The sequence below is a fragment of the Pantherophis guttatus genome, chromosome 6 (assembly GCF_059756535.1).
Source record: "Pantherophis guttatus breed Tessera chromosome 6, ASM5975653v1, whole genome shotgun sequence".
Taxonomy (NCBI): Eukaryota; Metazoa; Chordata; class Lepidosauria; order Squamata; family Colubridae; genus Pantherophis; species Pantherophis guttatus.
This window is the reverse complement of record NC_142068.1, coordinates 74,443,117-74,454,169: the sequence shown is the minus strand read 5'-3', so window position 1 is coordinate 74,454,169 and position 11,053 is coordinate 74,443,117.

Genomic DNA, 11,053 nt, shown 5'->3' with positions numbered 1-11,053 from the left:
TGAATGAATGAATGAATGAGAACATGGCTTTAAATTTGGAGGAAGAAATGTCAGTGATGCATATTATGCTAATGACACTACTCTGATAGCCGAAAATGTAAAATATCTGCAAATAATAAAAGTCAATGAACAGTGAAAAATAGGACTAAACTTAAATATAAGGAAGTCTAAATGCAACAGGTACAAACATCAGCCTTATAACTGACAATGAAGATATCAAACTGGTACTGTAGACAGCTTCTGCCTTGTAAGATCAATCATCAACAGTAAAAGAGCAAGAACTCAAGGAATACTTGGCAGATTGGCATTTAGCAGCCTTAGCTTAACTCAGATGCTATGATGTGTTTATTTGTATACAAGATCAGAATATTGCAAGCAATGGTATTTCATATGACACTCTATGGATACAAAAACTGGACTTTGAAGGAGCAGAATAGGAAAAGTATACCTTTGAATTCTGTTATTGGAGAAGACTCTGTGGATAGCCAAACAAACAAACAAACAAACAAACAAACAAACAAACAAATGGATCACTGAACAAATTAAGCCAGAGTTGTTACTCAAAGTTCAAATGATCAGGATCAAATTACTCTACTTTGGACACAATGGGAAGACTGAGCTGGAGAAGACTCTAATGCTGGGAAAGGTGAAAAGAAAGAAGAAGAGGATAACCAGAAGCATGGTGGATAGATTGGGTAATAGTAGTGGTGGCTATACTATTGGTGTACTTAAGCAACCAGGTTAGGGGCAGGTTGTCATGGGGAAAATCTAAGAATTGACACCAACTTGGTGGCACAAATCAATCAATCAATCAATGGCTTGCTAGGTTACTTTCTTTGGGGAATGATGCATAATGATCTGGATGTGCAACATCTTTTCTTTTTTTAACAAAAGAAAGCCTAATTAGTATATACAGTATGTTATCCCTGCTACATATCATCATGATATAAAGAAATAGTGTGAATGCTATAATATAGGCAACTATGTAACTGCAAATAAAATAGGAAATATAAAAAATGCTCACTACACAAGAAAAGATTTAAGATCAATAGTTTGTGTGTGTGTGTATGTGTGTTCAAGAGAGTGGATGAAAATGAAAATAGAGGGAGGGGTTGAAAAGCCTTTAGAGTTTCAAACAGGCTGGATGCAGAGAATAACAAGGACCATGTTAAAGGTTTGACAAATAGAATGAGGAAGGATAATGATAAAAGGATGTGGTGTTGTAGAATGATGAAGATTCACAGAGAAAACACTTTGTAGATAGATAGATAGATAGATAGATAGATAGATAGATAGATAGATAGATAGATAGATAGATAGATATGTACACACACACATGTATTTTAAGGCAATAGAACAAGTACTGGGTATCCACTGCTAGAAATATTTTCCCCAAGAATAAATAGTCTAATTATTAATATTTAATACTTCTTTATTTTTGAAGATATGCATTGGAAAATATCTTATCCAAGACCTTTGATCTGAAATCCAATATTATGGTGATATATTTTAAAGCAAATGTAAACAATTTTGAGTTGTTAGATTTCAAGAACCTGGGTTTAACAAAAACTATGGCATTACGATATTACATATTATTAAATGTGTTCAATCACTAATCCTGCATTTTTATTACACAGGAATGTTTTAATACCTGAAGATTTGTTCTAAGTTATCCTGTACTGTTTAGACCAGGGGTGGGCAACTGCGGTCCTTTTACAACCTGTGGACTTCAACTCCCAGAATTCCTGAGACAGCTTGTCTCAGGAATCCTGGGAGTTGAAGTCCACAGGTTGTAAAAGGGCCACAGTTGCCCACCCCTGGTTTAGACAATAGGCAGAATGAAGAATGATGTTTGTACACTCAACTCCTGATGACATGGATGTATTCATACAGTTTTCCTGGTAACAAAATAGAATTTGTTTACCAATAGTTTCTGGGATGCTTTCTCATGGTTTTCCATCCAAGTGTAAATAGCAATAACATTTAGACTTATATACAGCTTCATAGTGTTTTACAGCACCATCTAAGTGGTTTACAGAACCAGCATATTGCCCCCAAAATTTGGGTCCACATTTTACCGACCTCGGAAAGATGGAAGGCTGAGTGAACCTGTCAGAATTGAACTACTGACTGTGGGAACTACTGACTGTGGGCAGAGTTAGCCTGCAACACTCCATTCCAACCACTGTGCCTCCCCGGCTCCTAACTTCACTTTAAAAAGTGAAATAAAATCAGCTTTTGTTTCACTTTTCTGAAATCAGCTAGTCTGCAATCTTTCTGTTCCTTTCTGTTCTGTCAGCACCAGCAATTCTATTGTTCAGTCATCCGTGAAAACAGAAGGAATAGAATGTTATGCATTTTTTTTAAAGTCTTCAAAACATAAAATAGATTACTATTTACACTTTAAATAGCAGCTGGCATTGCTTTAAATTCATAGGAGGTCTTAAATCCACCAATGTGAAAGAAAAAAATATTCCATTTGGCACCAAAACACAAATTCATATATTGGCTTAAGTCCATTTCCCCCCCATATACCTAGACATCCCCCCCCTCCAAAACTTAATCCCTATATATGGAATTATTTTTATTATTAACAGAATTTTCTGCAATAAGCAATTGAGTGTATAATAAATGTAAAGAAATGGCTTGATGCAAACAGATTAAAATAACTCACACATGCTGATATCAAATGCTAAGAATGCCAGCATATTTCAATATCAAATATAAAAACAGTGCTAACCGATACAATTTTTTTTTTGTAGTCCATGCTTTCTCATCCATACTTCGTGCTGAGTTTTTCCAGATTCTCATTAACTTTCATATTTATGGGTGTATCTACTCCTATGATGATTTGGACAGCTGGTTTAAAGTCTTGCTCAGTTTGATCTTATTTGCAACATTACACCTGTTTTTAGACTAGATAATGTTGTGCATCGTGCTGAATAATTTCATTTTTCATTAATTCAGAATTTCTTTTGGTCTTTAGGAAAGACCAAATCTTTGAGGATTTCGCTGTGTGACTGGACCTTTGATTCTGGACTTTGACAACCCAACATAAAGAGAATTAGAAGGCAATGTAAGGAAAGGTGAATCTAATGGTTATCCAAATACTGCTGAACTCTAGATCCCAGTGTCCTTTATCATTGTCATTCTGGTTGGGACTGCTACGAGTTGTAATTCAAATGGAGTAAGAATTTGCAGAACAGCATAACTGCAGCTGGAATAACAGGCCGGATTCCCCAAACTATCATTGTATTTATCATTCCATCTAAATAGCCAGCTTCAGAGCTTAATAGCAATAAAGGGAGGCTTGGTGCTTTATGGTAGATCTTGTCCTGGAGAGTGATAAAATTGCAAGAATATCACACTGTATTGTTTTATTCAAAGGTTATTTGTCTGGAAGGCAAATCCGGCTCAGGCTTGTATCATTAATTACAGCTGCCATTTGAAACCAGCACCCATCACTTTAATGAGTTTCTGCTTCAGAAAACTTTATACAGAACTTATTTCAACTCTTCCACCTCTTCTTTAAGAGTTGTCCCCTTTTTTTAATAACTTCAGTTAACATATAGCATAATAAGGAAATGGATCTCCATTAGTATCTGCATGGCTGATTTGATCTAGCAGGGTTGGTGTAGATCAATACCCTTGATTAGGTCCCTGAACATGCACTTTCTCTGTCGTAGTGCCTGCCTCATGAAATTAGGTCCCTCCTGAAATCTGGGTGGTTCTCATCCTGCTGTGGTTTTGGAGGGCCTTGAAGATTTGGCCCTTTGCAAAGGCCTTTTGTAGCCCCTTCTAAGGAATGGATGGGTATTTGTTACTACCTGGCTTGGTTGGTTGGTTGGTTGGTTGGTTGGTCAGTTAGTTGGTTGGTTGGCCAGCCAGATGGATGTATGGATGCATAGATAGATGCATGGATAGATGGATAGATAGATGGATAGATAGATGGATAGATAGATGGATAGATAGATAGATGGATAGATGGATGGATGGATAGATAGATAGATAGATAGATAGATAGATAGATAGATAGATAGATAGATAGATGGATGGATGGATGGATGGATGGATGGATGGATGGATGGATGGATGGATGGATAGATGATAGATAGATAGATAGATAGATAGATAGATAGATAGATAGATCGATGGATGGTTGATTTTTGCCATGTTTCTTCCTTGTCTTGTAATATTTATTCTTATTTTCTGTGTTTTTGTGAACTACCAAGAATTGTTGGGGGTCAGACAGATTTTCCAGCATGAGGAAAAACTCAGACTAAAGAGCAAAACAGTCTAAGTCTGAAAAACTCTGAGCTATTCTTTTTTTAGAGCCAGCAACTTTCTCCCATTACAATATCTAACGTAGATTTGTTGACAGCGGTATGTGTATAAATATGTTTTGCTAAATAGCTGTTGTTCCTACCATAATTAGTTTTAGATGCTCTCGTCATGGATCTTAAATTTGTTTTCTGCTGAGTTTTATGATTATGTTTTATTATTAGGAGTCCCATCGGAGGAAGTGTCTTAATAACAAAATAGCTCTATATGTTGTGCTACAAACTAAGATATTTTCCATCAGGCCTGAGTGAACTAATCACAATATGGCTTATCATCAACAGAGTTTATGCAGTGCAAGGGAATTCTATGCACTCTGCGGAGGAACAATGAGTTGCTCAAATTTATCCACTAGTCAGAGATCTAGTAAACAGACAATGTCATAAAAAGCAGTGAAAGTAACATGAGCAATGTGACTGCTTTGCTTCCTTCTTTAGAAAAATAAGGAGAATACACTGTTTTACAAATAAAAAAAGGGCTACTTTCCTCAAAGCATCATTGAAGTCCATCTTCAGAACTTCACGCAGCAAAGACCAGAATGATAGATGAAGGCATAGGAAAAGAGAAAATTGTACAGAACTAATCAACATTCTGCTATTCCTTTGGCATACCTTATACTTGAGTTCAGGGGTGAAATGCTCCCGGTTTGGACTGGATCGCCCGATCCGGTAGCGACGGAGGCAGGTGGTTCAGAGAACTGGTAGCAAAAATCCCTGCCCACCCCCCATGCCCAACTGAGCCGCTCAATCATCAGAGGCTTTTTTTTTTTACTTTTAAAAGCATTTTTTCTACAACCTCTTCAGCCGAAAAAATGCTTTTAAAAGTTAAAAAAAAAAAAAAAGCCTCTGATGATCGCACAGCTCAGCTGGGATCATCAAAGGCTTTTAAAAGCAAACCCCCCCCTTTTTTTTTCTTTTAAATGCCTCTGACGATCCAAGCTGAGTTTCCTGATCGGCAGAGACTTTTTTTCTTTTAAATGCCTCTGAAGATCAGGCAACTCAGCTTGGATCGTCACAGGCATTTAAAAGAAAAAAGTCTCTGCCAATCAGGCAACTCAGCTGGGATCGTAAGAGCCTTTTGAAAGCATTTTTTTACAACCTCTTCACTGAAGAGGTTGTTGAAAAAATGGTTTTAAAAGTTTAAAAAAAAATGTGACCCACCCAGTCACATTACCCCCCCCCACCAAGCCACGCCCACAGAACCAGTAGTAACAAATTTTAGATTTCACCACTGCTTGAGTTCCTGAGTGAGAGAGTGGGGGTATGTATACACATAGCAGAAAACATGATTTTGTTCAAGCTTGGAACAAAATAGCCCCCTAAAAATACCACATCAAGACATTTGGAGATCCTTGACAAAAATGTGCTTAAACATTCAACTCATAGGAAACAATGGCATTGGGACATACCTCAAAGGCACAAGAATACATGGAATAGTGATTTATGGCTATGGTTACTTAATAACAAATAGCCATAGATATTTTTTTCTGAAAATATGGGAAGCCACCACCCCCCGCCCCAGAAGAATAAAAGATTTTGAGGATCAAAAAAGGGCAAAGGGAGAAATGCAGAAACATGATTTTTTAGAGTCAGAAAGCAATCCCCACTTTCCTTAATAGCCCACAGCAGATATCAGCACTTAAGAAATAAAGAACTTATTGAAAGAAGACAAGAATCTAGGTAGCTCTATTCATAAGCAAATACCCTCACCCAAAAGCCAAAACAGGACGAAAGCCATTAAGCCACAATAGGAATTACCCAACACCCTTTCAGAACACAAGCCCCTTCATTGCATCACCCTCAGAAACTTCAACCAAACTTAGCTCAGACAAACACCTAGGATATGTACTTTGCCTATAGAGCCAGCTATGACCCCTATATAACCCCTACATGGCCCATGGGAATTTGACAACAACCAATAGAATGCATGTTCTTGCACAGGAACAGGAAACTCAAGTGCAAAGCCCAAATAAGGTATATATCCTTCTTTCTGTGCAGTATATATATTGCGCAGGAACAGGAAACTCAAGTGCAAAGCCCAAAGAAGGTATATACCCCCCCCACAACTCCATTTGGTCAGCTGCACCAGAACCACAATCCCTGGTGGTTCTGTTCATCAATAAATGGACCCCCTTTTCAATCAGCCTCCATTTTATCTCCAGTGCCTTTCTCCAGGTTTGGAACGGAACCATGTGGATATTTCTTCCCACAAAAAGATTATTGAAGATATTGAAGAAAACATAATCCTAATAGAAAATGCTGGAAACAGCAATGAAAAATAAATAAATAAAAATCTGTTTTCAGAAGCACTTTCTTCCTTTCTTTTTTTAATGTTTTAATGTAAACTGGAAAATCCAATCAGCACACTAACTGATTAAAAGGGCTAATCCGATCCATTTTCTTTTCAATTAGTATCTCTTTTGTACTATTGCTAAATAAACCAGAGAGGAAAGTACAAATCGTACTGTGTTTTTTTCACGTTGTTCTTGTGTGTGTGTGTTTAAATCCCTTTTGTCAATTATTTGTAGATTGTTAGCAGACAGCATTAGGTACCATATCATCTACTTTGCAAGTTCAACTAATGAATTTTCCTTTTCCTTTTTTTTTCTTTTGCAGTCAAATGCTGTTGCCTAATTAAAAATTAGTCTTCTGTAAGCTGCACTGAGCTCCTGATGATTATATGTCTAGCTAGTCCTCTTTTGCAAGGATATGGAAGTAATTTGCCAATACTTGCTTTTTCAGATATGCTTTCTCCACCAACCCCAATTCTTTTTTTAGCTTACAATTTTCATATTTCTTGTTATGAATTAAATCCTAATTAAATACAGACTAGGTCTATTCATACTTACCTTTGCAAGATCAGCCACATCTGACCGAATGCCACTATGTAGCTGGGCTCGCAATTAGTTCATGAATGAACTGAATATTACAGCAGAGTAGCAAGATAAAACAACAAAAAGCAATGTGGATACTTAATGTTTCAGCCTGTACCGACAGCAAATAAGCTTTGTGTACACATGTTCAAGTGTTTGTTTGTTTTTTACAGTTAGAACTTAGCAGCATCAACAGAACAAAAGATTCAGGTATTATCCCTCGATTCTAACTATGTGGCAGCTAAGAGTCAACAAGGACTTGATGGCACATAATCAATAAACAATGCCCCAAAATAAACATAGAGTTGTAGTATTTTTAATTTTTTTTCTGGACTCACACGTTCAACAGAGTGCAAAGTTTCCCCTTACTAACATTTCCCTTCCCAGCCCAGCATAAACCAGCATAGAGTTAAGTGCACTCTGAAGATTCAACATGCAGTAGCACTCTTTACATTGATCATTTCAACAGCACCAGCAGCACTTGTATGTTAAGCATCCTATTTCATGCACATTGTTTTTGTCTTGACTTGCTTACTTTTGCTCAACCTGCAATCATCAGCTTTTCAGCTGAGGCTAGCTGCCTGCCTTGAAATAACAGAAAACAGTATACAGAATTGGCCAAAATTGTGGAAAACTTTTGGGAAAAGTATATTGTTTGATGGCTAATAAAGCACTTTTTTTTTTTGAGTTTTAAGATAATCATATTCCACTGCTGGAATGGCCTGGTAATAGTCCAGACCTTAACCCAATTGAAAATCTATGGAGCCGACTAAAGAAACTTGTTAGGCAGAAGCGATCCAGCAATAAAACCCAGTTAATAAAAGCCATTATTCAATCTTGGTTTCATCTCATAACAGCTGCAGAACTAAAAGACTTGGTTCACTCCATGGGGAGACATTGTAAGGCCGTAATTCATGCTAAAGGTTACCCAACTATTAAGTGACACGTTGATAATTTTTGTATATCTTGTTCTTTCTATGGTGATATTTTTTGTATAACTTGTTTTTTCTATGGTGATATTTTTTGTATAGCTCATTTTTTCTACGTGTTTCACTTTTCTTCTTTATATTGTAACTGCTATTCTGGGTGAGATCATCCATGGTTTCGGGGTGAAGTACCATCAGTACGCTGACGACACTCAGCTGTACATCTCCACCCCGGACCACCCTAACGATGCCCTTGAAGTGATGTCCCGATGCCTGGAGTCCGTGCACATCTGGATGGGGAGGACAGACTCAGGCTCAACCCATCCAAGACCGAGTGGCTGTGGTTTCCGACATCCCGATATAGTCAGTTGGTGCCATCACTGACTATTGGGGGCGAGTCATTGGCCCCCATGGAGAGGGTTCGCAGCTTGGGTGTCCTCCTGGACTCACGGCTGTCTTTGGAAGAGCACATGACGGCCATGGCCAGGGGGACTTTTTATCAGGTCCGCCTGATTCGCCAGTTGCGTCCCTTTCTGGATCGGGACTCATTAAATACAGTCACTCATGCTCTCGTTACTTCCCGCCTGGACTACTGCAATGCTCTCTACATGGGGCTCCCCTTGAGGAGCACCCGGAGGCTCCAGCTGGTCCAGAACGCGGCCACGCGGGTCGTTATGGGAGCGACGTGGCGCTCCCATGTGATCCCCCTCCTGCTCGAGCTGCACTGGCTCCCGGTGGTCTTCCGGGTGCGCTTCAAGGTTTTGGTTACCACCTTTAGAGCGCTCCATGGCATCGGACCGGGGTATTTACGAGACCGCCTTCTGCTACCAATAGCCTCTCACCGACCAGTACGCTCCCATAGAGGGGCTTCTCAAGGTGCCGTCAGCCAAACAGTGTCAACTGGCAGCCCCCAGGGGGAGAGCCTTCTCTGTGGGGGCACCTACCATTTGGAATGAGCTCCCCCCGGAGATATGGAGGATCCCGGACCTGCGCACGTTTCGTCGTGCTCTCAAAACTTTTTTATTTCAGCAGGCTGGCCTGGCCTAACTTTCCTCTTTTAAATTTTTAATTCGTTTGATTTTATAAATTGGGTGTTTTAATCTGTGTTTCGACCAAAATATTTAATAATTTTAAGGGACTTTTAATATTTGTATTATCTGTATTTTATCTTGGCTGTTCACCGCCCTGAGTCCTCCGGGAGTAGGGCAGTATAAAAATTTGATTAATAAATAAATAATAATAAAATAAATATTCTAACAGCAAATCCTTCATAAAAGTTACTGCATTACATTCTTGATTAAACTATCTTTCCATTGATATATAATTTTATGGTACTACTATTTTAAAAAAAAAGTGGTGTAATTAACTAGGTCTAGAAAATACACTTTTCCCAAAAGGTTTCCACAATTTTGGACACTGCTGTACTGTACTTGCAACTGACTTCCCCATCCACTGCAAAATTTTAACTTGAGACCAGAAAGATGTTTGAAAAATCCAGCCATAAATCACAAAGCAACAATCCAATCCCAATACTCAGAACAGCTGGAACACTCAAAATAATTGGGGGGGGGAATCATGGCTGTTCCAAGAACAAGAGAGGACCTCAGAACAAGTATATTTTGTTTCGAGCGCTGAACATTCAAAAAGGCTCTGCCTATGTCAAATCGTTTTGCACTCTATTATATGTGGATAATAAAACTCCTGACTGCTTACACTTGCTTACTATTATAGCCAAATAATGCAAGAAGGTTATGACCCCAATTGTTGAAGAATAAACCTGTTCATGCCATAGCATTTTTGTTCTTTCTTAATCCTTCTAATCCTGCACAAACAACTTTCATCTTTGTAGTCAGGAAAAGGCCGTACAGTAATACTGTACAGTTTTGCAAATAAAGTGCTGATTTTAGTTCCCTTATTTAACTCTTCCCAAGAATTGCTTTGATTTTGCTATAGTTTGTATAGTCTCCATATGACACACATACACACACTTAAATCATCATCTTCATTTAACGACCCCATAATCCTTTACAGGGTGGAGTCTGGGTGACTGAATGGAGCTAGGAGAGAATTTTAATGGCCGGATACCCTTCCTGTCGCCAATGAGGAGTTTTGTTCAGCAGATATATTCTCAGTGTGCCCAGAGAGAGAAATATCTGTCTCTACCTAGGATCGAACTCACAGCCTCCTGATTGTGAGCTGAGAGCTCCACCTCTAGGCCACAGCACTCACTCTCTCTCTCTCTCTCTCTCTCTCTCTCTCTCTCTCTCTCTCTCTCTCTCTCTCTCTCTCTCTCTCTCTCACACACACACACACACACACACACACACACACTCTCTCTCTCTCTCTCTCACACACACACACTTATATATACTATACATATTAGATATGCCTTAGATCAGTACATATTCTTATTTGCCATTGTCTTAGTATTTTAGTATTTTTATTTACCAATGACCCCAATTCACACTGTTGTATGTGGGTTGCATTTGATGTCTCTAGATGGAACATAATTGTAACTTCAGTAACTACTTGTCCATCTGTAGAAAAGAGAAACTTCAGTAATTACCGGTACCTGTCCATTTATAGATAAATGACTTTTTTAAAAAATGCATTTTTTAAAGTCTTGTTCAAAGTCAATTGACATACAAGGTGACGATAATGATGATGATTATAAATAATTGCTTTTAAAAAAGAAAACAAAGGCATATTTCTTTCAAATTTCTAGTCAAAGTCGTTGCCCCTGTTTCCCATAACAGGCTGTTTTCACAGAAAATGAATGCAGCATAAAAAGTGAAGATGTGGATTTTGTCATTAAGTAGCAAAATACACTCTATACTAAATTGGTGTCCCACCAGATATATCCAACTACTGTATGCTACCACTCCCAGCCAGAGTGCCATTTATCATCCAAGGAAAA